Below are 24,575 nucleotides of genomic sequence, written 5' to 3'. Positions count from 1 at the left end.
TGACCAGCAGAACAGGTTATCCATTTTTTTAAAAAATTTATCTATTTATGGCTATGTTGGGTCTTTGTTGCTGTGGGCAGTCTTTCTCTAGTTGTGGCAAGTCAGGGATACTCTCCAGTAGCAGTGTGAGTGCTTCTCCTTGCTGTGGCTTCTCTTGTTGCAGCACGAGGGCTTCAGTAGTTGCAGGACACGGGCTTAGTTGCCCCGTGGAATGTGGAATCTTCCTAGGCCAGGGATCAAACCTGTGTCCCCTGCATTGGCAGGTGGATTCTTACCATTGAACCACCAGGGAAGTCCACCTTATCCATCTTGAACCTCAACTGGCTTCCTCTGCATTGGCACATGAGAGAGAAGTGAACTTCTATCTTGTTTGAATGACTATATTTTGGGCTCTCTTTGTCATTGAAGCCTTTACCCAAATAATATCGGAAGTAAGTGTCTCTAGCCCTGTGACCTAATCTTCCCCAATAAAAGGGCACAGAAATTCTTGTATACTTTCCTAAAATGGAAATTAAAACACAGACAGGAAAACTGCCACCAAGGCTCAGGAAATTATCCAGGTCTTCTCTGAGGAGTGCCATATAACTTGTCTCAACAAGGGGTCTATGGGAACCTGGAAGAGGGAGAAATTGCCTTCAGGAGGAGTTAATAGGGAAGACACTTACAGAGAGAGCAGCATTAAATTGAAGGTAGGATATGGAAAGATGGAAATGGGGTATGGGAAGTTCAGATAAAGGGAAAGTGAGCTAAAAGATGGAGACAGGAAGATGCCAGACCTTTTGGGGGAGATGGAGAAGAGATAGTACACAGTTTAAAAGTAGAACTAAATGTAAGTCAATATTTTGGGGCTTCAGCATGGCGAATTCACAGGTTGAGTATCCTGAAAGATTCTTTCCTGTTTCTATTAGAGAGCTGTCTGCAAACAAATCTTTACCTGATGAGAAGTTTAAACATAATTATGTCTAGTATACTACATGCATATTTCATTGCTTTATTAAATCCTTCAAACAACATAGTTCTTGGAGGTATAATTAACCGCTTTAGAACATTACCTCACACCAAAATGAACAAATCATAAACTTCAGATATTCTTTCTAAAAACCCTTTCACACTGCTATATTTAAAATGGATAACCCACAAGGACCTACTGTAAAGCACATGGAGCTCTGCTCAGTGTTATTCGGCAGGCTGGATGGGAGGGGAGTTTGGGGGGAAATGGATTCATGTATATGTATGGCTGAGTCCCTTCTCTGTTCACCTGAAACTTGTCACAGCATTGTTTGTTAACTGGCTATGCATGCGCCCTCAGTTGTGTCCTACTCTTTGCAACCCTATGGACTGTAGTCTGCCAGGCTCCTCTGTCCATGGGATATTCCAGGCAAAAATGCTGGAATGGGTTGCCATTTCCTCCTCCAGGGGATCTTCCTGACCCAGGGTTTGAACCTGCATCTCTCGCATTTGCAGGTGGATACTTTACTGCTGAGCCACCTGGGAAGCCCTAATCGGCTATACCCCAAAACAAAATGAAAGTTTTTAAAAATAAATAAAAATCCCTTAGTCTGTAAAGTCTGCAGTCACATTGAGTGATGCCATGTGTTCGTGGCCTAAGGGAATGATGGTGGCAGAGTCCCCCTCACTTATTCCTACTCCCCTCTGGGTCACAGACTTTCTTGCCGGAAGAAAGATGTTTCAGCCAGGCCTGGACCATTATAGTACACCATTCCCAGGCTTCAGTGATTAGACCAGTGATGAACACGTGACCAAGCAGGGCCAATCAGAGTTGTTCCCTAGGACTGACGCACACAGACAGGAAGAGAGGTTTGGGGACTTGTTTTACTCCAAGAACTATTAAGCTGGGGCTGCCCCCATGGAGGAAGAGAGCCTGAAGGCAAAGATGAGCAGACATGAAAGATGAACAGAGATCTAACAGTGCTGAGTCCTACTTCCAGGGTCTCTGCAACTCTTCCTCCAATCCAATGACCTATTCCCAGGATCCTTCTCAGGGCTGAGGGTTAAGTTCCCCTTTGAGTTGGATTTCTGTCACTCACAACCAAGAGTCCTGACTAATATAAGGGTGCACTATATAAAGGGAGGATACTAGGATCAACTGCTTAATACCACAGCCACCAATTTAAGATGCCCTTGATGGTAAAACATACTAATACTTTACATAACACTGAGAAAGGGAAATGCTGCCAAATAAGCTATGATGAACCATTCCTTATAGACACATCTAGACTTCAGAAGTAAGAAAATATGAAAAAAGTACCTTCTAGAACTAATGAAATATGGTAGCTGTGCACCCTTGGATGAGTCACTTAATTTCTACCATCCTTAGTACCCTCATCTATAAAGAGAGGATGATAATACCCACCTCAGACAACTGGAAGGATTAGAAATAATTTATTTAAAGTATCTACATACAAATAATATGTTCTTAATAATAACCCAAACTGGAAACAACCTAAGTGTCCATCAACCAGTGAATGGTTAGACAAAATGCAGTATATTTAAATGATGGAATATCATTCAGCAATAAAAAGCAATGAAGTACTGACACCTGTTATGCCATGGGTGAGCTCTGAAAACATTCTGCAAAGCAAAAGAAGCTGGACACAAGAGACAGCTTATTGTATGATTCCATTTATAAGAAATGTTCAGAAAAGACAAATATTACATTATATCACTTATATGTGAACTCTAAAAAATAATACAAATGAATCTATATACAAAACAGAGACTCACAGACATATAAAATAAATTTATGGTCATCAGATGGGAAAAAGAGGAGAGAGATAAATTAGGAGTATGGGATTAACAGATATGTGTATGCTAAGTTGCTTTAGTCATGTCTGACTTTTTGTGACACTATGGACTATAGCCTGCCAATTTCCTCTGTCCTCCGGGACTCTCCAAGCAAGAAGACTGGAGTGGGTTACCATGCCCTCCTCCAGGGGATCTTCCAGACCCAAGAATCAAACCCTAGCTCTTAGTTCTCCTGCATTGGCAGACAGATTCTTTACCACTAGCGCCATCTGGGAAGCCCCTAACAGATGCACACTACTATATATGAAAGAAATAAGCAACAAGGATTTACTGTATAGCACATAGAACTATATTCAATAGCTTGTAATATCTTTAATGGAAAAGAATCTGAAAATATATATCTATTCACTGAATCACTTTGCTGTATACCTGCCGCTAACACAACATAGTAAATCAACTATATTTCAATTTTTAAAAATTGTCCAAGTGTTACTGAAGCAACTGATAAAAGATTAATCTCCAAAATATACAAGCAGCCCCTGCAGCTCAATTCCAGAAAAATAAATGACCCAATCAAAAAATGGGCCAAAGAACTAAACAGACATTTCTCCAAAGAAGACATAAAGATGGCTAACAAACACATGAAAAAATGCTCAACATCCCTCATAATCAGAGAAATGCAAATCAAAACCACAATGAGATACCATTTCACACCAGTCAGAATGGCTGCTATCCAAAAGTCTACATGCAATAAATGCTGGAGAGGGTGTGGAGAGAGGGGAACCCTCTTACACTGTTGGTGGGAATGCAAACTAGTACAGCCACTATGGAGAACAGTGTGGAGATTCCTCAAAAAACTGGAAAAAGAACTGCCATATGATCCAGCAGTCACACTCCTGGGCATACACACCGAGGAAACCAGAATTGAAAGAGACACATGTACTCCAATGTTCATTGCAGCACTGTTTATAATAGCCAGGACATGGAAGCAACCTAGATGTCCATCTGCAGACAAATGGATAAGAAAGTTTTGGTACATATACACAATGGAGTATTACTCAGCCATTAAAAAGAATGCATTTGAACCAGTTCTAATGAGGTGGATGAAACTAGAGCCTATTATACAGAGTGAAGTAAGCCAGAAAGAAAAATACCAATACAATATATGAACGCATATATATGGAATTTAGAAAGATGCAAATAACCCTGTATACGAGACAGCAAAAGAGACACAGATGTATAGAACAGTCTTTGGGACTCTGGGAGAGGGTGAGGGTGGGATGGTTTGGGAGAATGACATTGAAACATGTACATTATCATATGTTAAATGAATCACCAGTTCAGGGTCGATGCATGTTACAGGATGCTCGAGGCTGGTATGCAGGGATGACCCAGAGGGAGGATAAAGGGAGGAGGGAGGTGGCAGGAGGCTTCGGGAGGGGGAACTCATGTACACCCAGGGCGGATTCATGTCAAAGTATGGTAAAACCAACCAATCCGTTCCGTTCTGTTCCGTCGCTCAGTCGTGTCCGACTCTTTGCGACCCTGTGGACTGTAGCCTACCAGGCTTCTCCGTCCATGGGATTCTCCAGGCAAGAATACTGGAGTGGGTTACCGTTTCCTTCTCCAGGGGATCTTCCCGACCCAGGGATCGAACCCAGGTCTCCCGCATTGGAGGCAGATGCTTTAACCTCTGAGCCACCAAGGAAGCCCAAAACCAACCAATATAATATAGTAAAATAATTAGCCTCCAATAAAAATAAAAATTAAAAAAAATAAATAAAAATTGTCCAAAAAAAGAAAATCTATAATAGAGACAGAAAATAGATTAGTGGTTGCCCAGGGCAGGGAGAAAACAGGAATTAACAGTGAATGGGGGGACTTCCCTGTTGGTCCCGTGGTTAAGATTCTACCTTCCAATGCAGGGGATGTGGGTTCACTCCCTGGTCAGGGAAATAAGGTCCCACATGCTATGGCGTATGGCCAAAAATTTTTTTTAATTAAGAAAAAAGCAGTGAATGGATGTAAGGGATCTCACTGGGGTGATGGGAATGTTCTACAATTGATTTATGTTGACAGTTGCACAACTTGGTAAATTTACTGAAAAATTAATTGAACACTCAAAATGAATGAACTATACAAAATGTAAAACACAACTCAATAAAGTTAATTTTTTAAAATGTACTTAGAGTAGGAAACAGCAACCCACTTCAAGATTCTTGCTTGAAAAATCCCATGGACAGGGGAGGCTCAAAAGGTAAAGAATCTGCCTGCAATGCAGGAGACCTGGGTTCAATCCCTGGGTCGGGAAGATCACCTGGTGGAGGAAATGGCAACTCACTCCAGTACTCTTGCCTGAAGAATCCCATGGACTGAGGAGGCTGGTGGGCTATAGTCCATGGGGTTGCAAAGAGTCAGACAAGACTGAAGTGACTTAGCTAGGTAGCTAGGAAAGTACTAGGAAGCATTGCTTCTAAAAACTACTCTGGTTAGTTAAGCTGTTCAGGGCCCTACAGGAAAGAGTGGGAGAGGGTCCGTGTCTATACAGAGCAGACTGACAGGGCTTTTCGAGACTAGAACTTCAACCTGCTCACCCCTCCACCCCTCCACTGCCACCATCATACACACAAACTCAGAGGTCAGTGACCAAGAGTTTTCTAGGTTGGTCCTGGAGTCAGTTAAAGATCTCAGAAATAGAATCAAGGCTGCTTTCACCTCCTGGAAAGCTGGTTTCATCCCCAAGAGTCTCCTGTGCAGCCCTACCCATGACCTCCTCGTCCTCACCCTTGGGGGGTCACCAGCCCGGAGACCCTGACATCAGTACAGTGACCCTCGTCATGTTGAGATGCTCAGACACTGGTGGTAATATGCGACCCAGAAAGGCCCTTCTAAGAGGGCCTCCAGCATGGGGCTTGGACCCAGCTCCCACGAGTGGCCCCTGGGGGCCCAGGGCTCCTTTTTCTGGGGCTGCCAGACCTGCTGGAAAGAAATATGGGCTTCGGGTTGGGTCAGCGAGCCCAGTGTTCCAACCCCAGCTTCGAGTGCACCGGTCACATGACTTCAGGCACCACAGTCATCTTGGCTCACCCCACCTCCCCAGGGACTGTAGTGGATGGATGGAATGTTGGGGGGTGGCTGCACCTGGATGGGGGTGCCAGCAGGGCAGACTCCTGTCTCCTCCCCCTTTCTGTGTGGACTGCAACTGGACCCGGCTGCTTTGTCTTCACCTGGGCTCCACCTTAATCCCAGAAATTATGTTGTCAGCAAGTCATCAGGCCTGAATGAGAGTCTGCCCCCTTGATTTATAGTGACACTTTTACTTTCTTTGAGACTCTGGTAGACACAATCGGGCCTGGCACCAAAAACAATGCCCGCTGAGTGGTTTGGGGCTGTAACCATTTAACCATTCACAGCCTGCAACGTCAGGGCCTTGCCTTACCAATGTCTAGCTGCAGGGCCCCAGGGGCCTTGGCCCTGCGGTCACTGCCTCCTGCACTCCCACGACCCCCTCCCCATGGCACGCAGAGAGGAGGTGGGGCAGGAGGGCATCTCGCCTGTGCTGAGCAGGGTCCTGGGGCAGAAATCAAGCTCCAGAGCTCTGTGGCACAGCGAAGGCATCACAAGCACCCAGCCTGAGTTCCACTACGTGCTTCAGCACTTGCTGACCAGTGACCTGGGCAGGTCTCTTAACCTCCTGAGCCTCAGTTACTTTCCCTATAAAATGGGCACCACTGCAGCTGTCTCCCAGGGTTGTTGGGAAATGAATGTGTTTGCAACGGCCTGAGTACAGCGCCTGGTGCCCTGAGGTACATATTAGAATCCGGGCAGGAGAGATGGGGCTGGTAGGAAGAACAGCAGGAAGGAGAGAAAGAGAAGCCAGAGAGAACCTTGGGTTTTGCAGAGAGAAGACTTGGGTTTTGCAGGGCCCACAGTTAAGGCTTTCCCAGCACTGCTCATCCCCTCACTGTACCCTTCAGGCCCCTGCCTGGCGAGGCCTCTTCCCCATTCAGCCTCAGCTTTAAAAACCATCTCCTCGGAGAGACCTTCCCTGGGAACCCCCAATCCACACCAAAGGAGATCGCCCCCACCTTCCCCACTCCTTCCAGGCAGGATGTATAGGTATATTTTTCTCTTTAACATCCATCCACTCCCAGGATGGTCAATTCTAGGAGGGCAAGGCCACGTTTATCTTGGTCACTTCTGAACCAGCACCCAGCACTGGGCCTGCACAGGTGGAGAGAACCATTTCTTGTCTGCACCTCAGAGAGGTGACGGAGACTGTGCGCAGGGACCCCCAGGCCATACCGGCAGGACCGGTCAAAGGCAGAGCCGGGAGAGGGTGGCAGAGCCAGAGCAGGTCAGGCTGCGGAGGGGCAGGTGTGGGGCACTCCGGCGGAGGGAATGACACGGGCCACAGTCTGGAGGGGCGAGCCTCTCACCGAGTTTGAAGGAGACAAGAGTCTGGGGACTGGCTGAATGTGAAGGGGCCAAGCAGAAGGAAGGGGCCAGGCTGTAGATGACTCTGAAACAAACTTCCACTAAAGCGCTTGGACCTTCTCTTGGTTTTTAAGTGGGGAAGAAATATGGTCAAGTTTGTCTTGCTCAGAGCTCCCAGCCAAGGGCCACAGTGCTGGAGACGGGGGAGACTGTTGCCTTGAAGGCAGAGTCTAGTCTCCAACCTCATTCCTACCCAGGACAGGGTTCTTGCTGGGCTGAGCAGCTGGTGAATCCGACACACTCCCCCTTCTTTCACCACCCATGGCCGACCCTCTACAGGCAGGCTACCTGAATCTTCTCTAGGTGCCCCCCGCCTCCACAGTGTTGGTGACTGTGCCCAGGCAACGCGGGCTCAGCCCAGTGGCGGCCCCACAGTGGCAGTGAGCCCTTGTGCTTGGAGACCTTCCAGCCAAACCCTCCCTAGGGCACTAACTCCTGATGTCTTCCCCGATCTGCCCACTGCCAGCCCATCTCTGTGCTCCTGAGAGGGGAGGTACCCTCGACTGGTCTGTTAGTCAGGTTAGGCTTGGCTCTACTGCAGCAAATCAGCCTCCAAACTTCAGTGACTTTGCAGGAAGTTTCTCAGTCACATGATATGCTCAGTGCAGGGGGAGAGGGTGAGGGCAGGGCTCTGCTTCACCTAGTGTTTCAGGGATCCAGGCTGCTAGAAGAACCACAGCTGGACAATCCCCAGTCACAGGGGCATGAGAAAGGAGGGCATAGAGAACTCTGACCCCGAACTGACACAGGTCACCGCTATAAGGGACCACTGGCCAGCAGCCAGGACTTTGGGACGGTGGAAAGCCCATGCAGGCACTCAGTGCTCCGTGTTTTTTCAGCTTGGTGAGTGCCAGGGTGAAGAGCAGGTTGGCTCCTGCCGGACACAGAAAGATGGATGACAAAGGATGCAGGGGGAAGTGTGGGCTCCCTCCCAGTTCCCTCACCATCCACCTTCTCCCTGCTTCCTAGAGCACAGCTCTGTAACGTCAGCCTTGCTTCTCCCCACTCCTGCAGAAAACAATCCCGGTTCAGCCTGGCCTCAGCCCAGCTCTTTGGCTCATTTTCCTCCACTCCCTGACCCCCACCATGAGTCCCTCTCAGGCCACACAAGACTCCCGGCTGCTCTGGGAACGTCTGCTTTATTTTCTTTACTCCTCCTGGAATGTTCTGCCTCATCTTTGCTCACTGGAATCCCACCCATTCTTCCAAGCCTAGCTCAACTATCACCGCTCCCATAAAGGTTTCCAGATTCTTCCACAGCATAGCATCTATGCATCAGACACGTAGGTTTCTCTCACAGTTCATCTCCACGGTCTCCTGCAAGTGAAACTGCCCAGCGCAGAGCCCATGGGCAGCTCCAAGCCAATCATGTGACCACACCCTCCCCCCCGACATCAGCTGATTGGCTCGAAATGGCCAATATGCTGCCTGGCAGCAGCCTATGAGGTGGAGCCTGTATGCAAGGATAAGCTGGGCCAATCAGATCCTCTCCAGAGACTTTTAACAGGGGGTGGGCAACAGTGGTAGGAGGAAGAGCTGGAGGAAGGCATCTGGGTGCCATAACCTGGAGATGGGTGAGTGGGGGCCCCGCAAGCGGAGACTGAAGAAGCAGAGTCATGAGGAAAAGGCAGAGCTGGGAGTGACAAAGCCCCAGTTAGTGGAGGAGAAAGGGCATCGGTCCAGGAGTGGAGGGAGAGGCAGGCACTCAGGAGAGGCTTCAAAGCACCTGTCATGCCAGGTCACCCAAGGGAGGTGCATTGAAACTGGCTGTGGACCATTCCCAAGAAATGACTGCAGAAGCCGATTTATTTGGAAGTGTTATTGCTCAGTCGTGTCTGACTCTTTGTGACCCCCATGGACTATAGCCTGTCAGGCTTCTCTATCCATGGGATTCTCCAGGCAAGAATACTGGAATGGGTACCCTTGCCCTTCTTCAGGGGATCTTTCTGACCCAAGGATCGAACCCGGATCTCTCACATTGCAGGCTCATCTGAACCACCAGGGAAACCCGGTTCATTTGGAAAAGCTGACTCTAAAGCAAGTCCAGGGTGCAGGCCTGCTGAGCAGAGTGTGATGCAACACTACCTGCTCCCCAGTACGCGGCTCTGCCCCGCTGCTGGGAGGCACTGCTGCTGCAGTTCCCAGACACCCAGAAACAAAGGCAGGGAAGGACAGCCTGCCCAGCCAGAGTGGTCCTAGAGGACACCCCGGCCACTGCCTCACACCTGCAATTCCCTCACTGCACTGAGAGCCCCAGGAGCTGGATTCTATCTCCTGCCACTGCCTCTTGGACATTCAGTATCACTGAGCAAGTTTTCACATCTGTAAAATGGGATAATAGCTATCTGTCCTCAGGACATGGGGTTGTCATGGAGATCCAGTGCTTTTACATAGAAGACTGTCCCTATGTCTTTCTGTTGCCTTCTGTGTTTTTAAGACATGATGATGGAGGCCAAGTAGATGGTCTCTCCTGTGACTGAGGCAGAGCTGAGGCCAACAGTGAAGACTTGCCCAGGCATCTCTTAACCCCTCTGAGCCCTTCTATTCCCACAGCACCTGACCCAGGCAGGCACATACTGTCTTTGTCTGCTCACCCTGATCACTTTCCATTTTAGTTTCTGCTCCTTTTCATGGTCATCTCACCTCCAGAAGTAGCCCCATCTTCAGGCTCCAGGCCCCAGTGATCACTCAGCTCTGTGTCTGGCTGCCAGGTTGGCATGGGGCATCTCAGGGCTGAGGTCAAGTGTAGAAACATTCCCCTCCGGGCTCCTGAGACGTCGCACAGCGAATCCACCTCCGACACTGTGGTGAAAGGTGCTGGCTGCCTCCCCTGGGTCCACTTATCCCTTCTTCCTTGGTAACTGACAGTTGTATAGTTGGTGAGAGACAGTGCTAAAAGTCTACATTTCTAACCTAGGGTGCATCCAGGGCAGTGTGTGCTGGTCCAAATGACTCCCTGGTTGGGGGAGTTTCTCCCAGAGACAAGAGACTGATCTTTACAAGTGTCTTTATGGCCCTAGGTATTGTTCATAAGCATTCTGATTCTAAGAGGCTTCAGGGTCAAATCCATTTAGGAAAAGTGTCTACACAGATCTCACTGCTCTAGGTCCTGCCCAAGACCAGTTTCCGTAGTTAAGGTCTTGAGTGAGCACACGTGCAGGGGAATCTCAATTTCATCTGCTGAACCAGCACCTGCTAAACACACTCAAGAAACACTAGGTTAAAGCATCTGCTCTTCCAAAGACCCCGCTCTTTTTCATTACAGACCAAGAGGAACAGCACCAGGCTCCGGAGGAAAGAAAGGAAGCAGCTTTTGTTTCAGGAAAGCTAAAATCTAGTTTTAGGAAGAGGATGGCAAAGGACTAAAACACAGACAAACCCAAATCCTCATGAACGTGAAAGTTGCTCAGTTGTGTCCGACTCTTTGCAACCCCATCGACTAAAAAGTCCATGAATTCTCCAGGCCAGAATACTGGAGTGGGTAGCCTAGCCCTTCTCCAAGGGATCTTCCCTAACCCAGGAATACGAACCGGGGTCTCCTGCACTGTAGGTGTATTCTTTACCAACTGACCTATGAGGGAAGCCCAAATCCTCATGAGCACCAGCTAGAAAGGCAAGGCCATGGCAGGGCTGATTAGAATACAGATGCCTTCACTGGGAGAAGTCAACCTGCATCTCCTCCTCACGACACACTCCCCTGATGGACAGGACGGAGGGAGGCAAGAGTGATCCCAGATGTAGAAGGAGAAGAGCCAGCAGTGCTGAGGTCCTGGGATATATAGAAAGCAAAAGTGATGGCATATTCCCTCTCTGGGTGCTGTTTCTTTGAGTCTTGACTAAAAAGAAGAGCTCTGATAAAGGGATGCGCAAGTAGATAACTGCAAAGCAGGCCTGCCTATTTAGAGGCAAATTAAATGGACTCAATTGCAGCAACTGGAATAGAATTTCCATAAGCTCCCAACACCTCACCCACCTCTCTGCTCAAGGACACTGCCTTCTCTCTGGTTGTACGGAGCCTTCCTGGCCCCAGCAAAGACCTCTGCTCTCCTGGTCCACTCAAGGACATAGCTCCCAGCTGGTCCTCTCTCCCCACTGGGTAATCCCCATCAGCAGGAACACATGCTGCCATTTCTCCCAGCTGAAAAGAGAAATTTCTGTCTCACCTCCTTCTCTAGCTCCTCCTCCCTTCTCGCTATCTCTTTTTAAAAATTTGTTTATGTTTTATTTTTGGCTGTGCTGGGTCTTTGTTGCTACGCACGAGCTTTCTCCAGTCGCAGCGAGTGGGGGTTACTCTCTAATTGTGGGGCACCAGCTCCAGAGTGCTCAGCAATTGTGGCCCATGGGCTTAGCTGCCTCTCAGCATGTGAGATCTTCTCAGACCATGTCTTCTGCATTGGCCGGCAGAGTCCCTCCCTTCTCTTTACAGCCAAACTCTGCTAAGAGTTGACCATCCCTCTCCTCTGGAGCTGCTCTGATCAGGCTTTGACCCCTCTGCTCCTCCAAACCTGCTCTTGCCTCCATCACCATTGACCTCTGGTTTGGACCCAGTGTCCAAGCTCTGTCCTCATTACTTGACCTTGGAGCAACATTTCACCAGACGCTCAGTCCCTCCTCCTAGTACCACCCTCCTCTTGGGGCTTCTGGGACACCACACCTGCCTAGTTCTCCTCCTGTTTCTTTGCTCCTTCCCAGTTTTCTGCCAGTTCCTCCCCATCTTACTGTCTTTTATGTAATAGAGTGCCCTTGGGTTCAATTAATCCAGACTCCTTCCATTCTATAACCATACTCCCTCCCTAGATTGACACTATTCAACAGAAGTTTAATGTCAATCACACATGTAATTAATTTTTTTCTAGTAGCCATTTTTTAAAAAGTAAAAATATTACAGGTAAAATTAACTTTAATAACATCTCATTAACTTAATATATCCAAAATAATACCATTTAAACATGTAATGAACATAAAAATTGAGACACAACTTTTTGTACTAAATCTTCAAAACACAGTGTATATATGACACAGCATATGTCAATGTGGACACCAAATTTTCATTAGAAATTCTTGATCTGTATTTAGATTTCATGAACTCTATAGTTGAAAAAGTAGATGTATATACCAAAGTTGCTCCAAACATACTAAGCTTTTTTTTAACCAGTAACTCAATCCAGTATCAGTTTAAAATTTTTTAATTAAAATTAAACATTTAGAACTTCAGCTGCATGATTTCCACTAATTTCAAGTGCTCGGTAGCCACATGTGGCCAGGGGCTACTGCATCCGACAGCACAGAGCTAGATCCTCTCAGAAAACTGTGGTTCTAAATACCAGCAGGTCTTGCTGAGCCTGTACATTTCCTCTGGCCCTGCAGACCTGTCTAACCAGTGTCTACTCAGCTCTGCCCTTGGATGTCTCATACACACCTCCAAACCTCACCTGTTCAAAACTGCACCCCAGAGAGGCCCACTCCTACCCACCAAACGAGCAGGGCCAGTTTTCTCCATCTTGGTTAATGGCCACTCTTTCTTCCTGTTGCTCAAGGCAAAGCCTTGGTACTCTCCTTGTCCTTTCTTTCTCTCTTACCTCGTGTCTGGCCTGGCAATAAATCTTGTCAGTTTTCCCATTAAAGTATTTCCAAAATTCCATTTCCGGTCATTTTAGCTCCCAACACCCTTGGACATGTCCCTCATGGCTCCTAGATTACTAAAGGGCCTCCTGGCTTCTGACCCTGCCCACTGCAGTCTGTCCTCTTCCAGAATGCTGCTTTTAAAAGAAGTCAGATGCGCCCTTCTGCTCAGAACCCTGCAGGGCTCCCAGCTCACCCAGGAGAGAAGCTCAAGTCCTTACAATGGCCCCACAAGGCCTTCCCTCATCTGATGTCCCCCACCTTCACCCGACCCCACCCCTCCCCAGCGGACCCCTTCAGCCCCAGCTTCTCCTCCGCCACCCTGCTTCAGCCACACTGGCCTCCTGGCTGCTCCTGGAACACTGTCAGTTCAGTTCAGTTCAGTCACTCAGTTGTGTCCGACTCTCTGCGACCCCATGAATCACAGCACGCCAGGCCTCCCTGTCCATCACCAACTCCCGGAGTTCACTCAAACTCATGTCCATCGAGTCGGTGATGCCATCCAGCCATCTCATTCTCTGTCGTCCCCTTCTCCTCCCACCCCCAATCCCTCCTAGCATCAGACTCTTTTCCAGTGAGTCAACTCGTCGCATGAGGTGGCCAAAGTATTGAAGTTTCAGCTTTAGCATCAGTCCTTCCAATGAACACCCAGGACTGATCTCCTTTAGAATGGACTGGTTGGATCTCCTTGCAGTCCAAGGGACTCTCAAGAGTCTTCTCCAGCACCACAGTTCAAAAGCATCAATTCTTCGGCGCTCAGCTTTCTTCACAGTCCAACTCTCACATCCATCCATGACCACGGGAAAAACCATAGCCTTGACTAGATGGACCTTGGTTGGCAAAGTAATGTCTCTGCTTTTTAATATGCTATCTAGGAACACTGTAGGCAAACTCAAATCTTGCTATTTCCCTCCATGTACATTTCATACCCTCTTTCCCTGCATTTTTTGCCTTTTGCCTTAATTACTGGCATATTATGAATTTCACGTATGCTGTTCTGTCTCTTCCGTTATAATATAAGCTCCAGGAGGGACTTTAGTACGTGTTTGTTTTTGCTGCTCTCAACTGGGTGCCTAGAATAGTACCTGGAACCTATCAGGCGCTCAAGAAAAATTTTAAGTGAGTGACTTCCAGGAAGACAGAAAAACTGGAGCAAATCCAGGGGCAGTTGCTGCCTGAGAAGCCTGAAGCTGGAACTGGCAGGGGGCCCAGACCGCTCCCCGGGTTGGGACTGGGTCAGGGGCGGTCACGGAAACCTCCCTGCACTGGAATCTTGCTATCCGCAAGATGGGAGCGGGCACAGGCAGCTCAGCCTCGGGAGAGCGGCGGGTCTGTGATCTGCTTCCGAGAGGCGGGCAGAAAGGCAGAGGCGGGTTGGCTTCCTCCGCTACAACCGCCTCCCGGCCCAGGGAAGCCCGGGAGATCCGAATGTCGAAGAACTCTGAAAAACCAAAACGTGTCTTTAAACGCAAGCAGGGGATTTGTGCGGAGGATCCTAAATGACAGCTGCCCCCGCGGAGGAGCGCGGAGGGCGGGCCGGGCTTTGTCCCGGGGGGAGGAGACGCGCGGGTCACGTGGCCGCCCGTGGGCCCCTCCCCGCTGCAACCCCGCGGGACCCGCGCTCGGGGGAAAGGAGCTGGAGGCGGGCTGTGGGCCGTGAAGCCCGGGAGGGCAGCTGAGGACGCATCGCGGCGGTCAAACCCTCGCCGTCCTCCGTCCGGCCGGGACAGTGCAAGCCCGAGCCTCCACTCCGAGCCGGGCGCGCGACCTCCGGGGCCCGGGGCCGCTCGGTGCGGGCGCGCGCGCGCGGAGCCCCCCTCTCCCGCCGCGGGCGCGCGCGGAGCCCCCCCTCCCTCCCCCTCCCGCCGCGGGCGCGCGCGGAGCCCCCCTCTCCCGCCGCGGGCGCGCGCGCGGGCCGTGCGTACAAAGGAGCGCCTTTCCCGGGCGCCAGCGCTGCCGCGTCCCCGGGCCCAGCGCGGGCCGGGGGGGGGGGCGGGGGATCGCCCGCGAGCGGCTCCCGGCCCGCAGGCTCCCCGGCCGCCTGCCCCGGAGCTGCCCTTCATTTATTTATTTTGGTGGAGGAAGGCGGGGGTCATCTATCTTGGAGCAGAAAATCTTTCCAGGAAGTTTGTACCTATTAATATTTCAGTTCCTGGCAGCGGCTTTAAGCGCCGGCGCGTGGGGGAGGGGCCGAGTTCAATGCGGCAGGAGCGCGAGCTGCGGGGCCAGGCCGAGCGTTCCCGCTAGGCCTGAGGCGGTGGGGCCGAGGGGCAGGCCCGCGTCTCCCGGACACGTTCCTGGCGCCGCATCCAGGAGCTTCCCGGACCCCCGTGGGCCGCGGGCACGACGGCGGCGGGTGCTCTCGGGAGGTCGCGCTCGGGGCTCCTGCGCGGAGAAGCGGACCCCGAGTCTGCCACCGGAGAGGGGACGTCGGAGGGAGCGGGGAGGAAGGAGAGGCGGGGCCGGGAGCACCCAGTCTCGGAGGGCGCACCCCCGCGAGCGAGGGTTGCCCGCCGAGTCTCTGCAGCTCAAACCTCAGCCAGCGTTCGCGGGGAACCGACGACGGTGAGGGCCAGAGCTCCGATAAGGTCCAGACGCCCTTTCTGACCTTGGTCCGGTCACACAATGGGAGGGCGCTGCAGCAGAAACTGACCTTTTAATAAGCTCGGATACTCCTCGCAACCGCCCTGCAGGGTTATCATTATCTCCAGTCTTCAGAAAATGGAGCTCGGAGAAGTTAAATAACCTGCTACACAGCGAGGTCCCCTTTTTGGACATATCTTGCAAGAAAGTGTCCCTTGGTAGCAAATGCATCGCTCATCGGTGTGCTTCCTATAGTGCCCCCTGCCCCGACACACACAGAATCACCCCCTAAGGGGAACCACGGCAAGGAGGAGAACTCGACCCACAGCGCCAAGACTTGTCAGCTTTTCAGAATCCCCTTCACTCACCGCAGAAGTGCCTGCTTAGGCTTTCTAGCCAATCACACAACTGGAACACCGATCATTTTGCCAAAGAAACTTATCTGTAACGTTCCTCCCCTGCATGTGTAGATAAAAGAGATTTGAAGCGGTTGACCTCGCCATCTCTGGAGTGGGGCCCCTGAAAAGGTTACTTCAAATGCTAACAGCCCCAGGGTAAAAACTGAAGTCGTCTCACACAGCAGCGCTGTCTCGGCCCCAGTATTGCAAAGTCGGTGGTAGACACCATGGCAGCCTTTTTGCTCAGCCCGGGCCTCCTCAGGGACTCTGGCCAGCCCCGCATGGAGGTCACTGGCTCCAGGGCCAAGACTTGAAAACTCCTGGGCAAGGAGCAGTTGGGCTTCTGCATCATCTCACTCTAGTATCCAGGAAATCCTCCCCCTTACCCCCTCCCCGTCCCTAGCCACTTGTGTTTCCTCCAGATCGCCAGAGCCCCTCAGGCCTATGGACCAGAGGGGAGGATGTGAGAGATTCAAGCATTTTAAAGTAGAGCTTGCTGACTGGAAAATCTTTCCTGACAGGTCTCCTAGGAAAAACACTCATAGGAAACCCCCTAATGGAGAACTGGCTGCCATATCTGTCTCCTGGTGATGCCAGCCTTGGTGATTCAGTGGAGGAATTCCAGCCCTCTGCCGGCTCCAGTCACCGGGGAGAGCTTTCTCCCCCAGCTCTGGGCCAAACCCAAAGCACCCTGCTTCTGTTTGCGTTCCCACCGCTGAGGTTTCGGTGGGGACTGGGCGTGCTGTCGGTGAAAAACATGCCCTCTCCCCAGCTTGGGTGGGCCAGCCCTGCCAGCTGCCTCACTTTTGGCTGCAGAAAGCCTGCCAGGCTGCAGTGAGCAAGGGCCTGGAACAATGACTGGTAGCATCAGCTATTTTAATGCAGAGTTAGGCACACAATCCTTGCTAAAAATAAATACAAAGGAAAACCCCAAAGTAGCTAAGCCTATTTTAATACCTTTTATTTTTCTTGTCCCTGGTTCTTTTGTCTTCCCTTGCAACTTGAAAGTTGTGTTTCACACAGGGCCCACCCCGAGTGTCGTCGGGGCTCCCCTCCACACCATTTCCTACCGACGGAGGGTCGGACGTACAGCCCAGTCTTGATCGCTGGCAGGAACAGCAGAGGGAATAGAGGGAACAAAAGCAAAGGACTCCACAGTCATTTATCTGAGTGCAATTTATATTGTTAAATAGAACAATGGCACAAATTCTGAGATAACTACAAAGGAGCTTAAGGGTGATGAGCCCGCTTCCCACTCCCTCTCCCCTGTCCAACAGAGCCCCACCTTGGGGAGAATGGATGTTTGCAAAGCACCTGGCTGAGAAACAGCTAGCTGCCCTCCTCTGATGGGAGGGAACAAATCCGAGTGCCTCTGGACTCCCTGGGGCATCACTGCTTACCTTCTCAGAAGGGAAGCCAGGGTGCCTACTGTTAAATTACTTAAACAAGGAGGCCTTTAGACTGACTGTGGCTCCACTGCATTGGGGGCTACCTAGGCAGACCAAAATCTAAGTCTGTAAATGCTTCAAGGTTATGAAATCAGACCTGTAAAGATAAATCACAAACAGCCACCTAGGCTGTAAGCTATGGCCAAGAAATAATTTCCTTTCTTTGCTTCCGCAAATAAGTCTCTCTGTCTTCCCCAGCTCCCCGGAGAAGTGCTCCTACCCACTTCCAGTTTAGCCCTGCCCTCTTCAAGTGGGTTTTTGCTCAAACTCTTACAATTTTGAATATGTCTCGGTTGATACAGTGTTGGAATCAGTGACCCCTCTTTTCTCTGGGAACTGATCCTCATCCAAGGAGGCAGTTTGTCCCTGCTGAGACATTACAGATTTTCTCTCCCTGCCCTGACCCGCACCTCTCTCACAGCTGATAGGATCAGGGTGGACCCTTGACTCCATCAGGCTCTTCCCTGGAATTTTGGAACAGAGGAGGAAGGGAGGGAAGGAGAGAGACAAGCCCAACATCTAGGCCTCCTTAGAGTTTTTAATGACTTTTTTCCAGCTTACAGGGCACGCTTTTCTATTTCTTTGCATGTCTCTCTCTCTTTTTTTTAATCAATAAGTGGGCATTTTAGGTTAGGCATTATAACGGTTCTGGACTTGGACACATCCCCCCTCCCAACCCCCCAAGTCTACTATCGGGTGGATTTGTTTATCAGCTGGCTCAGACCAATTCTGCAGAGTCTGTCTTCCCATAATGTGCCACTCCTGCTCTCTCTGCTCCGTTTTTTCTTCTCGTTTTGATTTTTAATCTGGTCTTTTTAGAGGTTATTCCTATGAGCCAGTGATGGGTAAGAGGTTTGTGCCCACACGTTTGAGCCAGTAAACCTTCTATGCTTCTCCAGTAGATCTGTGTGTAGGTCAGGGGAATGCATTCAAAGCTCAGGCAGTTGTGCAAAACTGACCCTGCCTTTACTTTCTGCCAGGCGCTTTTATGTCTCTTCTGCATGCGTGCAAGGCATGCATTCAGCCAAGGATGTGGAGAGAACCCTCTTTGTTCTCTCCTGAGTGGTGCAGCTTTCCAGACCACCCAGGATATGGACTGGATGCCTAGGAGAAGGGCCCCCCTTCTCTCCCTACAGAGGACATTAGTCACCTGTGTTCGGCACCTTATTGTCATGACCAAGAGGGATGCCTGTGATAGGACTTCAGGCACAGCCCAGAGGCCTGAGTTCCTCTGCTGGAGAGAGAGCTGGAGTCCTCCTGCTCTCACAGAAAAATGAAGACTTTTGCTCCATGCTAATTCTACACGGCCTTCCCGCTTCTCCCCTTCAGCAGAGAGCAGGTCAGGCCTGGGGCAAGGAGACCGCAGGACATGGTTCTCAGGCACCAGAAACTCAGGGCTCAGGTGGGGAAGAGAGCCAGATAAGTGACTAGCTCTAGGACAATCCCCTAGGTGCCCTAACCAAGGTGGGGCGGGAGGTTGACTGGGGACAGGGTGGGAGTGTGGGTGGGCAGACGCTGGGCCCTGACGGATGAGGGAGCTCCCGGCTTCCCCTGCTTCTGTCTCCTCTTCTTGCTCCTCCTGGCTCTCGGTGTGCCCCCCACCCCCCGGCCTCATTCCACTTCCAAAGTGGATCATCACACTTTGGTCCTTTGATTGGTGGGTTTTCTAAGATTTGTATTGTTACAAGATAAACTGAGGCAGATTAAAAATCTTTTTTAAGTTTATTTGATCAAAAATAAGTTCAAATTGGGCAGCATCCAATCTAACAGAGCTGTACAAAAGGAAAGACTTTTATAGGCAGAAGGGAGAAGTAACAGTTAATACGAGGCTGAAAGTAGGTAGGTTATTGCAAGGTCAGTTTTCTTTAGGGGATGGCAGGGGTGCATCTGGTCGATAAGCTCACCAGTGCTGACTGGGTTTGTTTCCTGATGGATTGGTTTTAGATTACATTTCTGGGACTGTGGAAACTGTAATTAAGTCTCGCGTTGGTAACATAGGGCTTAGCATAAGTAACTCCATTTTGGGCCTGTTGCCTTTTTTTTTTCCCGAAATGTTACTCTGCTGTGCTTATTTATTTATTGTTATGCCTCACTTCTGTAAGTATTTGACTTACTTACTGGGCTTCCCTGGTGGCTCAGAAGGTAAAGAACTTGTCAGGTGGCTGATACATTCACATTGTCCAAAATTCAAAAGACACAAAATGGTATTCAAACTTCCTGCCTTCCCAGGTCCCTGAAACTCTGCTCTCGTCTGTAAAAAGCAGACTCAGTCCTGTGTCCCAGCTGAAAAGTTTCAGCTCCCAGCTACACCGCAAAATTTTCCGGCCAGCGGGACTCTGGGACCACCTGTTGGGACCACCCGTACCAGCCTTGGAGGCAGGACCGTCTTGACTGTAGCAAAACTTGAAGCCCTGTCTGTCAAGAACCCAGGGCATGTTGGTGGAAGGATGGGCTGACAAGAGAGCACCCTTATTTGATTAATATTCAGCCACCACATATTAGGAGCCTGCTGCATAGTGTTATGTGTCTTATTTCTAATCCTTTTAATAACTCTGTGAGGTACCTGATCTTTATTTTACAGTTAAGGGAACTGAAGCTCAGAAAACTCAAGGACACTCAGCTTATAAGTAGCGTCATTGGTTATATGTGTACGTGAGTACTCAGTCACTTCAGTCGTGTCCAGCTCTCTGCCGCCCTATGGACTGTAGCCTGCCAGGCTCTTCTGTCCATGGGGTTCTCCAGGCAAGAATACTGGAGTGAGTTGCCATGCTGTCCTCCAGGGAATCTTCCCAACCCAAAGATCGATCCTGCGTTGCATTTTAGGCAGATTCTTTACCCACTGAGCCACCCACGAAGTCCTTCTTGGTTATATACTGCTGGGGATCCCAAAGTTCAGTGGCTTTGAAACAAAGCACATTTATTATCTCTCACATTTTGTGTGGGCCAGGAATTCAGGAGTAGCTTCATTCTGGCTCAGGGTCTCTCATGAGATTAAAGCCCAGACGTCTTGCAAGGGCTGCAGTCATCTGAAGGCTTGAGTGGGGCTGGTGGGTTTGCTTCCAAGGCTGCTGACTCATGTGCCTGGCAAGTTAGTGCCACTGGTGGTAGGAGGCCTCAGCTCCCCTTCAGGACCTCTCTGAAGCTGCTCCGGTGGCCTCACAGCATGCAGGCTGGCCTCCTCCAGAGCCAGTGATCCAAGACAGAGGTTGCCACATGGAAGCTGCGATGCCCTTTATGACCTCATCTCAGAAGTCCCATGTCATTTCTACCACATCCTATTCATTATAAGCCAGTCATTAGGTCAAGTCCAGTTCACACTCAAGGAGGAAGGGATTTTGCTCCATGTTTGGAAGGGAGATATGTCAAAGCATTTGTGAACACCTTTTAAATCCATCACAGGGCTGATCCAGAATTTTAACCTTAGTCCCCGAAACACATTTTTTTCATTCAATCCCCTATGGGTCTATGAAGTTAAGCTCTCAAATATGAAGCACTGGATGGGCATGTAAGTTCTCTGCCCTCAGGATGTCCCCATCTGGATGTGTCATAAGGAAAAGACCCCACAGGGCAACATGGGCTCTGACTTGATGGTGTGGATGGCAATTATAGCCAAAACCAGCAGAGGGCAGGGCCAGAGTGGATCTGAGAGCCTGGGAGCAAAGGGGGCTGGGACTTGACAAGTTGACTGGGAAGGTGCACAGGGAATGGGCCAGGAAAGACTGGGGTGGGCTAGGAGCCTGGGGGCTACTTGAGAGGACCCCTGAAATGACGGGAAAGCCGTGACCGGGTATGAGGAAGTTGTACGTTGGTTACTGCTGACCCAGGGCCGGGGATGTCAGTCTGTTGGAACAGTATGAATCTTGGCTGTCTGGGCTCCACCGTGAAGCTTCTCCTGGCTTTCTCAAGGCTCTGGTGTGGTGCTTAAGTGGGCCCAAACTGAGAGCATGTGCCTGCTCCTAATTTCCCTGGGGTCCCGTGACTCTGGCCGCCCCAGTGAGGGCAGGTGCTGATGGCCTCGCATCCATCTTGTTTCCTTTCTTAGGCCTGGTGTCATCCTCCTGGTGTGTCCCCAAAGCCACATTTCCCTTCTGCTCCACTGGTCAGGGACTCTGAGTAGTGGGAGATCTCTCTACACTGGGTCCCCTTGACTCCCTCCACCATGGAGTTCCTGAGGACAGACCCTGTCCCTGGGGGAAAGGGTCCTCTCTTGCCCTTTGGCAGGGGGAGGTAAATGCCAGTTGTACTCCAGATGACTTTTAGTGTTTGGGGAACTAGGTCAGAAGTGGGGAGAGGAGGGAATTCTCCCTCATCAGATGATCATTCCTGCAGGAGACTGTCACTTCCTGGAGGGGTAGCATCAACTGTCTGCTAGAAGGTTCATTAAAGAAGCCCCTGACAATAACAGAGAGGAGATGGATAATAACGATGATGAATGTGGGTGAGCTGAACCGTGCATCTTCTCAACGGTGCCAGCCCCACGCAAGGCTCCTTGCCTCTGGATGCCTCTATCTAGGTTCATCACAGAAATCGGGACTGCTGAGGGGGAGGGGTGATGCCTGTAGCGTCTGTCTCCCCTCTGACCTTGGGCTGCTGCCCACTGCCTGGAGGAAAGGAGAAGCGGAGAGGCAGAGGCAGGGGAGAGGAGGCACCAGCTTCTTCTTAAGGGCCAGGAACCCTGGCTGCTGGGCGGGCTCCTTGGTGGGGAGGATGAGTAGATCTGTGAGAGGGCATTTTCCTGAGTGGGGGTGTATTTCTATGAGGAAGGAGATGAGGGTCCTGAAGAATTCTCCCGACCGATGGCTGAGTTCAGGGAGGTGTGAGGAGCAGGCCCTCCTGGGGTGGGGTGAGGCCCAGGGAGAGGGCTCACAGCCACCAGAGACAGAGCTGGGACATGGCGGGGGGCTCCTGACTTGGGGATCTGGGGGAGCCCTTTCTTTGCTCACGGGATATCTGCACCTGTCCTGGATAGGGGTCCTCGGCGGTCCTTCCTTGACATTCACTCAATCGGTTACCAACCACGCAGGCAGTACATGCTTGGCTGCCTCCAGACAATCAGGAGGAATGATGATCAAGCCTGGGAGTGCTGGAGGAGCCCTGACATGTGAGGGAAGACAGAGGGAGACCCAGAGCCTTTGAGGACGAGGGTCTGGGCTATCTCCACCCCCGGAGCCTCAGGCTGCCTTTCCACTGACCGGAGAAAGTTCCACAGGGACTACGCACAGCCCTATTGCCAAGACTCATAGGGTTCGTCTCAGGACAAGGTGCCCTTGATCTCACTTTATAGATGAAGAAACTGAATCTCAGAGAGGTTGAGTGACTTGTACCAGGTCACACAGCTGGTAAGTGGTGAAGTCAGAATTCTTTGCCTCACTATCAGGAAGCAAGAAGCACTCTTGATGGATCCTATAAAAATATGTTTCAGGTCTCCACTCCCACCTCTCCTGGAGAGCCTGATTCAAAATAGGTGTCAGGAACTATGTGTAGAGCAAGTAAGCGAAGACTGAATAGGAAACGATGAATGAAATCTGCCTCCTGAGGTGCCTTCTGCACATGCTGCCCAGAGGATGGAGCCCGCCTCTTGATCAGGCTCAAGCTCTCCCCAGTTGCGGGGGAGAGGAAGTGGCAGCTGTGGTGAAGGCAGTCAGGTGGTTTCTACCTGAAGCCCCAGGTCATGTGCCCCTCCCCCAGGCTTCCCAGGCTTGGTCCCTGCCCTCTGGCCAGGGAGGCCCAGGGCTGCTGCGGTGGTGGTGGGGAGGCTTTCCAATCTAGAGGGGAGTGAGGAGGGCCCTGGCAAACCCTGATATTCACTGGGTCAGTCTCCCCTCAGCCAAGGCACCTGAGCACCTGTGTGTTCCCTTGGCTCTTTGGACTTAATGAAAAACTCACAAAAGTCAAAGGATTTAGAAAGCAGTGAGTGAGCAGTGGTATCTGCTAATGGTGGGAATCTGCCCAGCACCAAATGGCCAAGGGAAGGGTAAGGTTTGTATGACCTCCTTGCCCAAGTTGGGTGGTTGAGTCTTTCCTTGTGGCAGGGTAGCCTGAGGCTGGTGGACAAAGATGGGGTCCAAACTTCACATTGGATCCCGAGATGCCAACTCCTCCATCTGCCAGCAACCAGAGAGGTGTCCCACTGACCTTAAGAATGTGTGGGGGTGTGTAGGTGGGTGCCCCCAAGCCAGAGTCCCCACCTGGAGCACCCACTGCAGGCAGGGTGGGAGGCTCTGGCCAGCATGCAAGAGTGGGCTGGCCAGTGAGGTTGCTCCCTTGGTGGACTCCAGGTCTTTTCCAGCAGAGGCATGTGGAGCAGGGACGAGGGAAAAGGTCAGGAGGGGAAACTGAGGCAAGAAGGGGCCCAGCTTTAGGGGACAAGCTTTAGGGGCCCAAGCCATGGGGGACAGAATCCTGACATCCCAGTTCCCTGATGGGTAGGCTACAGAGTGAATGGCAAAGAACCGAACAAGGCATCTATGGGCTGAGCCTTGAGTCAGCTCCCTCATCGCATGCCTACCCTTGGCTCTGTATCTCTTGTGTGTGCCCAGGCCTGTCGGACTCTTTTGCAACCCCATGGACTGTAGATCACCAGGCTACTCTGTCCATGAGATTTCCAAGGCAAGAATACTGGAGTAGGTTGCCATTCCCATTTCCAGGAGATCCTCCCAACCCAGGGATCCAACCCACACCTCCTGCACTGGCAAGTGGATTCTTTACCACTGCACCACCTGGGAAGCCCTTATATCTGTTATTAAAAGGGAAGTATTTGTTTTAGAAAAGGACTATTTTTCAAGTCCCCTGACCTGATGTGAATGTTCTATTTACAAGGGTCACGTTCCTACAGTTTATTCATTGAGAGAAATCCCATCGCAAACGATTTTGTAAAGGGAGGAATCCTTTGTTACGCGGATGCCAGATTCCCCTGTACAGAGTGGGTTCAAAGGAGCTGCTCCGGATGGCCCAGGGTGGTAGCCGGTCGCCACGTCACAGCGCTGGGGCTTGCTGCACCTGGAAACGAGAGGACCTGGCTCCCACTCTCAGCCAGGTTTGATTTTAATAAATACAATAAGGAGGCAGTTGGTTCCACTTCGCGCCGCGCTGGGAAGGCCCACCTACACCGCCGGGCCTCCACGGGTGGGCTTGGGGCGCCTCGGGGTCGCGCCCCGCAGGCTGAGTGGCAGTGCTGTCTCCGTCCTCAGGCCGAAAACCGAGACCCCAGGAGGGTCAACACCTGCCCCGAGGTCACGCAGCGACCCGGCTCGGTTTTCTG

Source organism: Moschus berezovskii, chromosome 17 (genome assembly GCF_049115385.1).
Source record: "Moschus berezovskii isolate FMDL1 chromosome 17, NW_MosBer_1.0, whole genome shotgun sequence".
Lineage (NCBI taxonomy): Eukaryota > Metazoa > Chordata > Mammalia > Artiodactyla > Moschidae > Moschus > Moschus berezovskii.
Note: the sequence above shows the minus strand (reverse complement) of the source record.